General features: G+C 37.6%; 1 protein-coding gene across 1 annotated transcript in view; it reads right to left on the bottom strand.

Moving 5' to 3' along the window:
- LOC121628141 (solute carrier family 45 member 4) overlaps positions 1-12,971 on the bottom strand; it is a 51,571-nt gene extending 38,600 nt beyond the window's left edge. The window contains 2 exon segments of the mRNA XM_041967066.1: positions 11,642-11,723; positions 12,873-12,971. The gene's annotated coding sequence lies outside the window, so the exon portion shown is untranslated.
- Positions 12,972-13,332: the final 361 nt, after the last annotated feature.

Below are 13,332 nucleotides of genomic sequence, written 5' to 3'. Positions count from 1 at the left end.
GACGGACAAAATCCGAGTCTGTCGTCTCCTCTGTCTCCCAGATCAACACACGGAGATCATCTGATTTTACAAGTACACACACTTAACACACACAGGTCTATTTTGGTGAGTGTTTATTCTTGTGCCAGACCAGATTACCTGGCACACCCACAAGAAGTCGGGGCGAGCTCTGACATTCTCAACTCATCATCTCTTCTTCTTTTAGATCCCAATATCTTTGTTTTTTACACACAAGAAATAAGAAATTCTATATATGGAGAGCTACGTCAGGGAGAGAGTAGACAGTAACTTAAACGGAAGAATCTTTAGCAGGTTTTGGGGGGTTACTGGTTGCACAGTGAAAGACATTATTAGTTTCACAGTTATGTAAAACTTAATAAAATCATATGTGGGATACAGATGCTGAGGAGCAAGCAGTGACAACAACAGTGTGACATTCAGTCAACTAAAGCAAATAACCCACAATTAAATTCCTACTGAAAATCAGAGGAATGCTCAAATATTTGGACCTTTCATTTCATGTCCTTTGTTGTAACTGCTTCTGTGAAATCAGCTGACCACAGCTGTAGTGTTATTTGAAGGAAGGCAATAGAAGATTTATATATGTATGCAATACTCTGCCCTAGTTTTGTTTGTTTTTAATGGTGGCATGTATAAAAAGTTCTTTATGAGAACAACTAAATGCTAAAAAAAAAAAAAAAAAAATCTGCTTTTTACATCTTTCAGTAAAACCATTGGACTCAAGCATGTTGGATTAATTAACTGTGACAGAGTATAAACTGAAGCTCGGCGGTTAAAAGATTGTGCAGCTAAAATATCAGGTCCTGCCCAAAGAGGAGGCCCCAAGTAATAAACAGCTAAAAACTTAAATTATAAACCATGTTTATGTCAGCACAAGTCATTCAAATCAGCATCTGTTTAACTACAGACAATTAACTTTGATGAACATAACCGACATTACAGATCTTTTTAAGCCTCTCTGAAGATGAGCTGTTACAGTTTTTCATTGATCTCAGAAACAGCTGATGATAAAACAATCCTAACTCATGCTCGATTTGCTAATCTGTTCTGCAGGACTACTCCAAGTCACATCTGAAGACCATATGTTATGGTTCAAGTTCCCATAGTCATTTAAAGTGGAATATACAGTTTTTTGGCAGCTCCGTCTGCTAAAGGAGTGTTTCATGTATTTCAGCAAGCCAGCGCAACTTGGCTATGCCTCAGTGATAGCAAGTCAGAACCTATAAATCCTTGAGTCCATCAACAAGAAATTACATTCACATTTATTATCTAGATGCCTTCATGCAAAGCCTCTGCAAAATAAAGACTTAAAAGTCAGGGACACATACAAGAACAGTGCGTAATGTTGTACTCTGAGATTGGATTATAGTAACTGATCATTTTCTGATATTTAGTCAGAATATTTGCAGCCCAGTTGTATTTTTCTGCATTTCTAACTTTGTGCATCTACTCATGAAGAATCATGTGTTTCTAGGAAAACTTGCCACCGCTCACTTACATGCAGATATTTTGGTGTCACACATCAGAGAGGCTCATGAACACACTTCATATTGCACAGCACTGACCCAAATAGAGCTGGATATAGATTACAAGGTTGATAACCTCAGGATCAAGTTCACATTCTTCCGGTGCCTATGGATGTTTGTGCGCATCTTGTTTGTGGGACAGAGAAAGAAAGAAGATATGCCAATAACATAATGAGTGAAGTATTTTATTACTTTGAGACACACACAGAGAAGACTGCAATTATCTGCTCAATCCATGCACACACCTTTGGATAAAATGGATGTTCACGTTAGAGACAGAGAGAAAGGGAGACAGTAATCTACTTCTATAAACTACCATGTAAGATGTCAGTGCCATATTCTGTGTAGCACTCTAATAATGATCAGGGTCGCTTCATTTCACTTCTGTCTGCTCCTGGTGTACTGTGCAGCACATACTGTAGCTATTAGTGTATGTGATCATACAGCATACTGCGACTCAGCCTTTTCCAAACTGGGGGTCCCAAGATAATTTCAATAAATTTATTTATTTATTGTAATAAATAAAGAAAGAAATGAAATCAAAATATGTTTAATACTGATTTTGATGCTAAAAACAACAGTTGGGAATGGAGAAAAGACAAATTGGAGAATAAGTACTTAAAGGTAGGGAAAACACACACACACACAAAAGAAGAGCATTTAAAGATTGGCTCACTTTGGTAAGGGAAGGGTCACTTTGAGAAGGAAAAAAAGAAACGTGTGATGTGTGACCAAGTACTTCAGGCATTCAAGAAAACTTTGCTTAAAAAAAAATCTGTATTTGAGAATTTCATTGTCTATGGTATATAATAATAACATATTCAGGAAAAAAGAGAGAGAAACCTCTGTACACCAACAGACAGAAAACTATTACTGAAAGATCATGATCTTCAGGCCCTCGGGCAAAACTGCGTTGACAACAGACATGATTCTGTAGAGGAAAAAACTTCATGGGCTCAGGAATCTCTGAAGACCAGTTTGCCACTGTTTACACCACATTTCTACACCATGAAAAACACTGTTTTCACAAGTACCCATGTTCTTCTGCACTGAGCATGCATGATAAACAAATAAATAATTAGAAAAAAATCATTATAAAATAGTATTAAACTAAATAAAAAGTTGAATATGTTTATTTATCGGGCCTTTCTGAATCTTCCTCTATCTTTTACCAAAATACTGTGACAGAAGAACAGACTCTTCAGTGTTTGGTCACAACCTCCTGCTCTCTCTCTCCCCAACACACACAATCACACACACAGATATATGCATGAGGACACATCCACCAGAAAACACATACGTCAGGCTGCACAGAGGACAGTTTGAACTCTGTAGATTCCCAAATATATGTGAAGACACTTAAACATTTCAATTCTCTGATGCTATAGATGACATTCCAAAAAATGATCCTATTCCCATCTTTGAGAAGCAGATGGCAGGAATAAGAGAGCAAGGCAAAGAGAGGATGACGGAGGCAAACAAACTAGATGTATGCAGTATGGTGCAGTACTGCTGCAGTGCAGTAAGCACGGGGGAGCACATGTGTATCAACGTGCACTAGAGTCAATGACAAATCCCCTACTCATAAGACTAGGCTTATATCAGTATACTGGCTTCTATGAATATGATGTAATATAAGTGAAAACACACACACACTCATTTTAAGACACTTATGAGTGAAGGACACTGATTTGTTTAATCCTTTTGATGCCCAAACAGCTTTAAGTGAATCTCCAGTCTGAGTCTCACCTGAACATCACAGCTCCTGTCTAAAAACAGAGCTGAAATTTCTTTGATCACTTTTTGCTATCATCATGTTGATATGGCCAGACACAAACACCAAGGGTCTCTGAGACAAAGTTCAGTCATGGCCAATCTTCCAGTCATTTGAGGCCAGGTTGATCAAGTTAGAACAGCCTCTCAAACATTAAACAGGACTGATCTAATATTTCCCATAAACACAACACAGAAAACAACATGTAAGGAGCCACATGCAAACATACTTTTTTTTTTTTTATTCAGTAACTTTCCAGACTCGTTGTTAACTTGGTAAGGCCCGCAAATGTCTGATGCTAACATTAAAAAGCAACACATGGATAATGTGTAGAAAACTTTCAGGTCAGATATGTGTGATATGTTAGCTTATCAGGCTCCTTTTGACAGAAATTCTTTTTTCATTTTAACTTACAACAATCCAAGTCATTGTTGTTGATACTTTTTGGCCAAAAATTGGTTTGAGTTCATTTTTGGTTGTCCTACAAGAGAAAGGCTAAATTAATACACAGTAAATGTTAGCATAATAACTAACAAAAATAATAGGATTGTACAGCCAGACACAGTTTAGTCACCCTAATGACTATTTTTAACCCAGCTAGCCAATAGGCTGCCTTGTCAGCACTCAGACTGGCCTACATACTGTACACATTACAGTCAGTTTACACTCAGATTAGTTAACATACAGCTAGCATGCTAACCCACAGAAAGCTTTTGGCTAGTAAGCTACAATACTTATTAAATAATTTTATAAGTCAGTTCAGGTTTCAGGCTATAGACTGTACGTCTGCACATCAGTAAAGAGTCTCTGCAGACAAACTGAATGTGCTCAGAGTTTTTCAACATCACTCTGTTTATTATTTGTAACACATTATCACTAGTTTGTAGCAACAGCAGGTTGAGGAGATTGTTAGTGGACACTGAGGCCAAACACAAACACACACAGTTTATTTTAATCTGCAAGGTCTGTTTTTCTGTCTCGACAGTAGATGTCAATGTGGTGTGGTCATACATTTATATTAGGTTTTATAGAATCTGCTGACCCAGAAACTTTTTCCTAACATATTTTACAAAGTTGCCTTAAAATCTCCTAGGTGTAAAAGTTGTGGTAACTCCTGCAAGTGTGGATGTTTGAAGAGGGGTACACTGGGGGTTTGACAGGCTGCTAACAGCAGCCCTGGCCTACTTCTGCCTTGCAGTCACGTTCCTCCTGTGTCACCCTCACCATAGAATTGAAACACACACACACACACAGTGTAAATGGCCACCTCAAACCCTGTCTGTGCCCCTTCAAACTACAGTACCCCTTACCAAACACTGCATTACTGCAACCCCCTCCTGCATCCTGTCTCTCTGACCCAGGGGGGGGCTGTCCCCTTTTAAAGAGAGGCTGCTTGTATGTGTGTATCCTTCCCCCTCCTCCCTGAAGCTTTTACCCACAAGGGAGCTTTATGTATCTCTTGTTTGTGATTTTACATTTCTTCTTACCAGCTGATGGTTTGATCAAGCACAACCCATCACACTGAATAGTTTTACCAGTTACTGCTGTGTAACCAAAAGCTGCAACTCAATCAGTTCAAACATTGGTGAAAACACATCAACCAGCAGAAAGCAGCTGGACATTTGTACACTTGTTTTTATCTTGTAACCAACATTGTTGTTTCACATCAGCACATTTGACTCTGAGCCAAAAGAATGATAACTGCATGCACAGACATGTTGAGGGTCACATGACACCTGATGATGGTATGTTTTGCCTCTGCCCATGTATCTACTGGAATATTCCACTGCCTACACGCAAACACACATCCTTACTCTCTTATACACACGTTTGACACAGATAAAGGCCAAATGAAATCAACACCATCAAAGCTCTTTAGTTGTATTTATTTTAGTGACAAATGACTTATTTCCAACAATAAAGATGACAACTTTGTGCACATACATGATAATTATCATGTAAACAACCCCATAGAGTGGTGTGACGATATTCAAATAATTTATCATACTACCAGTTTTGGTTTGTTTGTTTTTTTTTATGTTATGAACTTTTAGGCGTAGCATTGCTCAAGCATCCAGTTGATTTTTGTCAAGTGTTTATCTGTGTTTTTGTCCTGATTTTACTTCCCATTTCTCTGTCAGACAGGCAAGATTGATGGCTTGCACATAAATGTTGCTTGACTTGCATACAAGAATGTGACCAAACCTTCAGCGACCACACATGAAACATACAACCTCAGCCAATGAGGAAACCAGTAACATGGCAGTCTTGGGTGGCAGCAGATGTCATTCTAGAGTGATGGAATAAAATCCATTTCCCTAAAAATATATATAGATATTTTTCTTGTATACATCATAAAAGTAGCTGTCAACAAGTTAAAAAACAAACTTTCTGTGTAACATTCAACAGCTACTTTGAGTTACATGAAAATGTTATCCAGTTCAACTGATGCTTGTGTCGATAATAAAAAAAAGCAAAGCACATAATAGAAGACTAAAGGCTCATTTATGCTCCCATAACAGGTAAATAGGGACATCAATTTCAAATGTTGTCATACGTGCTTTGAGCTGCCATGGTTGTTGAGCCAATTCTTCCACTAGTGGGCAGTACTAAGTTCAGAGTTCACTCCCGTAAGCAGACGTCAGTTTTAGACACCATTCGGCAGCCGTAATGCAGCATTAAAAAACCACCCAACACGCCCGAAACACTCGCATACAATCTTTATTCAAAGGCTCACACAATTTCTACAGTTGTTGTGTTCGTCTTCATTCTTCTTCTGCTTTTTTGTTCCCTTCCTGATTCTCTTCTTCCTCTCTGTTTCTTTAGCTGGTCGCATATCAGCTATTCTGCTCAGCACTGCCCCCATCATTTCAGGTGATATTATTCCTTTACTATATTATAGTAAATGTGATAAAGGTGATATTACGCCTTTTGCTTCAAGCAACAGATAGCTAAGATCCGTAAAAACATAGCAAATTATGCGCGTAACTGACGCAGAAGACGGACGAAACTCTCCGTCCATCTGCGTTGAGTATAAATGGGCCTTTAAACTACCTAATCATGCAAAATATATCAGTTAAACACGACCCAGCTAACCTCATACACTTATTGCTTCAAGCACATGACAACAACAACAAATTATGAAGTGTTGCATGGACTAAGTTCTGTGCTCTGCAATTTAGAAATGTTTCTGAATGTATTTGTGTCAGCAAGTCAAAACAACAGTAGGTCAAAGTTGAAATGCTTAGTAGCAAATGAGAATCTGCTGTTGTGTTTTAGCTGTGGCATGAAAAACATGGCGTTACAATCAATCTGGCAGCATGCAGGCTGTGGTGAGTCATAGTCATGCCTCCTTTTACCAAACAACCCAGAAAAATAACTTAGATTCTCCTAAGATTCTCATTAAATGCTGTATATACCAAACACATAGACCTCACTTAACCATTTGATATCAGAAATTACTGTAGTCTTTGAAAGTAACATAAGTGTACTTATCTTTATATTTTTTTTAAAACTTTTTTGAAAGGTTATTGATCCCTCTTTCATTTTCTGTTGCAGGAAAACCCAGCACAAGAACTGACAAAGTGTATCTCTATTACTTTGAGTGCAGTATAGCTTACAGTGTTAATGACATTGCTGGCACACCACCAGTTATCTTCTCTCCTTGTTGACCACGACACCAGACTACTTTATGTGTGGCAACCCATTCAGACAGCACAGTCTGTAGAATCTCTGTTCACATCTGGAGCTGATATAATCAGCGTACTGTTGGATAATCAGTGAATGTATGAGTATTTTTAAGCAGAAAATATATGAAAGTGCTCAGTTAGCTTTCTGTGATAGTAAATGGAAGTAATTTAAGCACACTATCTTAGAGTTTGGGAAATAATCTTACATCTTATAGATTAAAAAAAAGGAACATTGGATATTCCATACTATGTTTTTAATATATTTCATATTTAAATTTCACACACCTCATTATAATATCAGGATTTTATTCATATTGCACATCCTACTTACGTGTCAGAATGGCCAGGAAACTGACATCAAAATTAAAGATGCACAATTAGAAAGCCATTACTAGATATACAAAAGTAAATCAATATACTGCAGCTAACAGCTGCTTTGCACATATCAAGACAAATATTCTGTATCTCAAAAACCATACTCAGACAGTTTAAGGTAAGCTGTAACTGTGACACAGCAAACTAGAGAGATAAGTGTGGGAGAAGAGGGTGTGTCCACTTGACTCAAAAATACTAAAAGGCGAGCCAAGATGTACCACAAAAACACAAACTTGCTGTCAGACTGGCATGAAGTCAGCATTCTGTTAATTCAATTAGAAGGTGGGGTTTCATTTAGTACTTGGAATATTTTCTGGTCAAAATGAGTGAAGTAAGCATGGGAATGTGATTGAAGATAATTAAAACAAACACACACAATGACTTTCGAGCATACTTAAATGGATTTGTAATGCAGAGGCTTCATGGTAGAAAACAGATAAAAGGATTAAAGTTGACCTTGAGCAACTGAGCCATAAAAAAGCATGGACAGGCCAAATTTGATCAGTTTCCTTTTGCTACATGGGAAAAATAAAAACTTTGACCATAGCTTCTTGTATAAAGAAATGACATACGGTTAATGAAAGGGCAGGTTAATGACAGAGATCCCTTCCAACTTGGTGTTTACACTTTGTTTTGAGAAGTCACACTGGTTCTCGCTTTGCTGATTTTGCTGCTTTTGCACTTAAGAGGATAATGGCTTTCCTCCCACAGGATTTTGAGCACATTTCTAAACAGGAGTTCACCCTTGAAAAGAAAACAAAGAAAAAAACAAAGAAAAAAATAGCTGAGCAAAGTTGACATAAATGCTAACTTATCGCTTTGCTCAGACAGAAATGAAAAAGTGACTTTGAACAGTTTTTTTCTAAACTAAAGTGATTTTTACTTTTCATTTAACATTATTGGTGGCATTTCAGTCACTTTCCATCAACTTGGGTCATGTCATACTGGCCAATGTGACCAAAAGGTAGTCCATCTATTTATTATTATTTATTATTATTATTATTATTATTATTATTATTAATGTTATTTTATTGTTTACAACATTTTTGTCCAAAGCTAAGATATTGCCCATGTCCAAAGACAATCAAATATCAGCATTAGGAGTTAGAAAGGTGACTGGGGTCCATGTTGCATATAAAACCGTTATTTATGGACTGCCTTGCCTTAATGTTCAGTATTCTTTCGATTATTATTAGTTTGATCTGTAGTTTGTGTTTTGTCATATTTTGTTAACAGTGTTAGGAAAATGTGATGATTTGGGAAGCTTGACCTCATCAGAAAAAAATACTTTTACTGTTGTGTAAATTAAATCCAAGGAAACTTCATGGTTTTCATTGAAGTGGCAACATCACTATCACCTGGCTACTCGTCAACCAGGTAACCATGATAGTGAAGAAGGCTGTTGATTTCTTTATGAAGGCACATTACCTCAGAGGGTTCATTTATACATGGATGTGTACCAAACTGAAGGCACAAACAGACCTGTAGATTTTCATATAGCAGTAATGCATAACATACCTTTGTCATGTTACATGCCTCTACATAATGCATGGTTGCATTTCTGTGAGCCCAGGCTGACACTTCAGGGACTTTCCCTTCATGCTGGCTTTAAAAAGAGCTCGAAAATCAAATTTTGCAATACTTAAAAGAAACGAAAACTCCAACTGCTGAGAAAGATCTAAGCGATAAGATCAAAAGCTCCTGACTAGCTACTAAATAGACTGTAGTGCCATTGCTTCGATGGTAGTTGTTTCCAATGTAAATAATCAACCTTCCATCTTTTAATCTCAGCTAAACCGTGCTTTGGTGACAACACAAAAGTAATGTATCAGTGCAAATCACTGCTTTTGTTTGATTGTTACTAATGCTGTGTTAAAACACCTTGAACAAATCCAAAATTAAACAAGCTTTTAGATGGCAAATAATGCTTGTGGACAAGAAGCAACGAAGAAGAAAGAAAATAACCGGAAAAAAGAAACGATGGCTGACAAGCTATCAAGGTTGAGAAATGACATGAAGAAAAGCCAAGCCTAAAAAAGTGTTTGTAAAAAGTGTTTTATTTATACTCTCTGCAGTATTAGAGGGTGCGTCCTCTATTTGGCTGGTGCCAAATACCATACAGCTATATATTGACTATTATAACAGTCCTCCATCAATACAAAACCAACCCACCATTCAAAAAAATCTAACTGAACCAGTAGCACATCAAGATAACAGAATTTACAGCTGCAGTAAATGTGAATGTCTGTATGTGTGTGTAGGATCTGTTGGAGATAAGGAGGTTGTTGATGTAAGAAAAACACAACCACATAATCACAAAGCTGTTCACTTTGATCACTCACGCCTTTCTTTCCCTTGACCCTTCAGGTTTGTGCACAAAAATCACACATCAACACTCAATAACAGAATAAGTTATCTACACACATGATCATGGCTAAAACATAATGTAAGGTCTACCATTTGTGCATGGGATGAATGGAGAAAAGCTTGGAAAGACATCACTGGAAAATAACCTGATCGTCCTGAAAAGTTGGTCTCATTATCTCCCGTAAATAAACATAAACATTCAGATGTGTAGAAAGGACTTTAGTTTAGTAGGGTTAAAAATAAACCAAGTAACCCGACTGATCTGCAACACATCCTGTATTCCAACATAATCTTTTCCCTGGAGCAGCCGTCTAGGCGCCATTGACTTTAACAGACTTCAGACGCGTGCACAGTTTGTGGAATCGATTTATCTTCTTCTCCATTAATAATGTCTGTGACGTAGTTTTGACAGTTGCTTGACAGTTGTGGTTCATAATTTTATGACAAAACCGTATCATAACATACATAGCTGTAAACTTTTAAAATCATATTATCACCGACTAAATACACAACATACATTTTATGTGTGATTTTAAACAGGCGAGAATTAACTAATTTATATTTATGCACAACTTAAGATGAATATGCATAGATGTGTACTTGTGCACACAAATCCTAATTGACACCTACCCTTCACCATAGTCTTAGCACTGTGCTAACTAGGAGCTCAGAGACGCTTCATATTTAGTAAGTACATAGAAACTGCTGCTGATTTTCTATAGTTGGTCCCAGCAAGAAAAATGAAAGAGGGAACTCCCCAAATTTCACAGTAGTTACTTTAACAGAAAGCTTAGTTCAGCCATAACATTTCTTGGTACTTCTCAATATTCTGTCTTGCACAATTCTGTATTTTCTTAAGGTTTGTCTTTAAAGATTCCAGATTGGCATGTGGGGTTAATTTTCAAGCTCTGACGGTAAAAAGGTCACAAACCACATCTCTTTGTGGTGGGACATTTAATGTTTGAGGAACCTGTAAGCTGAGTCAGCTCTCACCAAGACTTAAAGCTCCTTCATGTGATGTGGAAATAGCACTGGTGTGCTGTCCCACAATACAGTACTTAATTAACCCCCTGGGTCGAGTATTATTTTATTTAATTTAAGTTGTGTGTTTGTGTGACTGCTGGATATTGCTGTTATATTTTTATTACATTTAAAGTTATTGTTATTATAAACTGACCTGAAACACAGCAAACTAAGACACTGTCTTTATTTTGTTTATGCAAATACCATCTATTTCTGCATTAAAAATATCTACTTGCGTGGCAAGTAAAGGTCAGCTCTGTGTCTGCTTTACTTACATTTTAAATATATATTTGTGTCCTTGGGATTGTGTTGCTTGTAACTATCTCATGACAATTTGCATCGGGCAACATTTGCTTGTGTGTGTGTATCGGTAAAAGCCCGATGCTGACGCAGCAGCAGCTGATAGTCAGCTAAGACCTCATAACGAGGAAGTTGATCGCTTTCACTTCAACTGAACAAGCTGGTGCCCTGCTTGCAAAATGAAACCTAAATTGCATCACAATAAAGCACAGACGCCAGTATAAAACTGAGCTTTATTGTGATATGTTATAGATTTGGCTCATATGTCAGATACATCCGAGCCAAATCTATAACATATCACAATGAAGCTCAGTTTTACTTCTATTCAGTTTTCTTTTGTTTGTCCTGGTTGTGGTCTAGGGTAGAACAGAAACCAATCAAACTTGGATGCAAAACATTTGTTGGTCATTTAGCTCTTTCTTTGGGATCATTTTGTGTTTCTGTGCAGATTTACAATAGCATACAGTAAAATAACACACTGACACACACGCAAAAGGGACAATAAATAAGAGAAATGGTTGCTGTCATCTTTTTTGTGTGAGTGTAGGAGTGTCCAGGTGACTCACCAAAAGGCCTTGAAAGCTTCATAAATGTCTCTGAGACGTTGTCGTTTGGTCCTGGCTGCAATGTTAAGCCCTGCAGTCGTACCTAAAAACAGACACAAGAAAGAGTTAGGACAAAAACAAATCAGCACATTGTACACACACACTACATCAGCTAACACTGTACATTAAATCAATACAGCATCCAACAGAACAGCAAGTACTACTAAATAAATCAGCAGTTCCCAACAGACTGGAGGACATATATCACACCCTTCTGGCTGCAGCTTTTAGATGCAGATATTTACACAATTCTTTTTATTTTCTTGAAAACAGAAATGTCTAGTCACGCAGAAAAAGTTTCTCACTCGATCTAGTAGAAACTCCAAATGATCAGATAAAAGCAGACTGAAAAACATGACGGTAATCTGAGGTAATAAATACATAAATAACCATAGCATTTGAGCATTTATTCCAAGGTGGAGTTCTGCTGACGTTCAAACAAATGACCACCAACAGGGGCAAAAATAACTATTGTACAAATAATGAGTTAGGTATGATCTCCCAAACCCAAGATGTCATTTAGTAAAAGAAAACCAGAAAAATTGACTAAAGCTCAACAATATTTGCTTCAGAAACAACTTTACTAATTCATATTATAAATTTCAGTCAGGTGGAAATTCACAGTGATGACATTTAAGTTCACCAGCAGCCTGTGTTATGAAAGCACTAATGAGTAGCTGGTTGAATAGCAGGGCATTCCTCATTTTTTCTTTATTTAGAATTGGCAGACCCAACAGTTTTAGTCATCCCACAACCTCTAGTGTCACTAAACATACAGCAGAGGTAGAGATACATACATAAGATTCTCCATAACAAATGTCTTCAGTGTGTAAACTTACAAAAAAAAACAACCCTGAGGCCCTGCTGTCAAAAAATCATCCTTAACAGCTTCACTTTGAAATATCTTGATGAAATTCTCATTATACATACTTCATCATTAACACAGCTTAATTATGCAACTCGATCTATCTCCATCTGTCTGACCCTTCAGCTTCTCTCCTCTTTATGTTTTTTGACACAGGCCTAGAAAAACTACTGTAAAAGCTTCCTCTCCTCTCCCTCCTCCTCTCTGCTACAGCAACCTGAGATGCTGTGTATTCCATCTGCCCGAGCCAACCAGCGGCAGCGGCTACAAAATGTTTAAATCCGTCCCCTTGTCGTTCCTGCTATTTTAACCGGTCACCGTGCTCACCTCGCCGGGTCGTGTCAGCCGTTGGCTCTGTGTTTGTGACCGCTAAGAGGTCGGACGGTGTCTCGGCTGTGCAGCAGATTTTGTTGCATAGGTTGTCCACTGCTCCTACAACTGAAGCCAGGGCTTTAAATACGCCTTTAAACGAATATCTGTCGGAAGAAGATACGTAGTGCCTGGCTTCCGCTTACGCCTCGGCTCATTTGCATAAATGGGAGGGACTTTTGTGTTGGTATACAATGGAGAAAGAGAGAGAGAGAGAGAGAGAGAGAGAGAGAGAGAGAGAGAGAGAGAGAGAGAGAGAGATTTCTTTTAAAGGGGAATGCCGTAGAAAATGGTTTGGCTCGTGCCTATTTTGTAATAAATAAAATAGTGGGGGTTATGAAAAATCTTTTAAATATAAGACAAAAACTGCTATTACTGAATTGTGTTTTTTTTTTATTAAACGGAAGTAATATATATA

Source organism: Melanotaenia boesemani, chromosome 17 (genome assembly GCF_017639745.1).
Source record: "Melanotaenia boesemani isolate fMelBoe1 chromosome 17, fMelBoe1.pri, whole genome shotgun sequence".
NCBI lineage: Eukaryota > Metazoa > Chordata > Actinopteri > Atheriniformes > Melanotaeniidae > Melanotaenia > Melanotaenia boesemani.
This window is presented reverse-complemented; position numbering and strand designations above follow the sequence as displayed.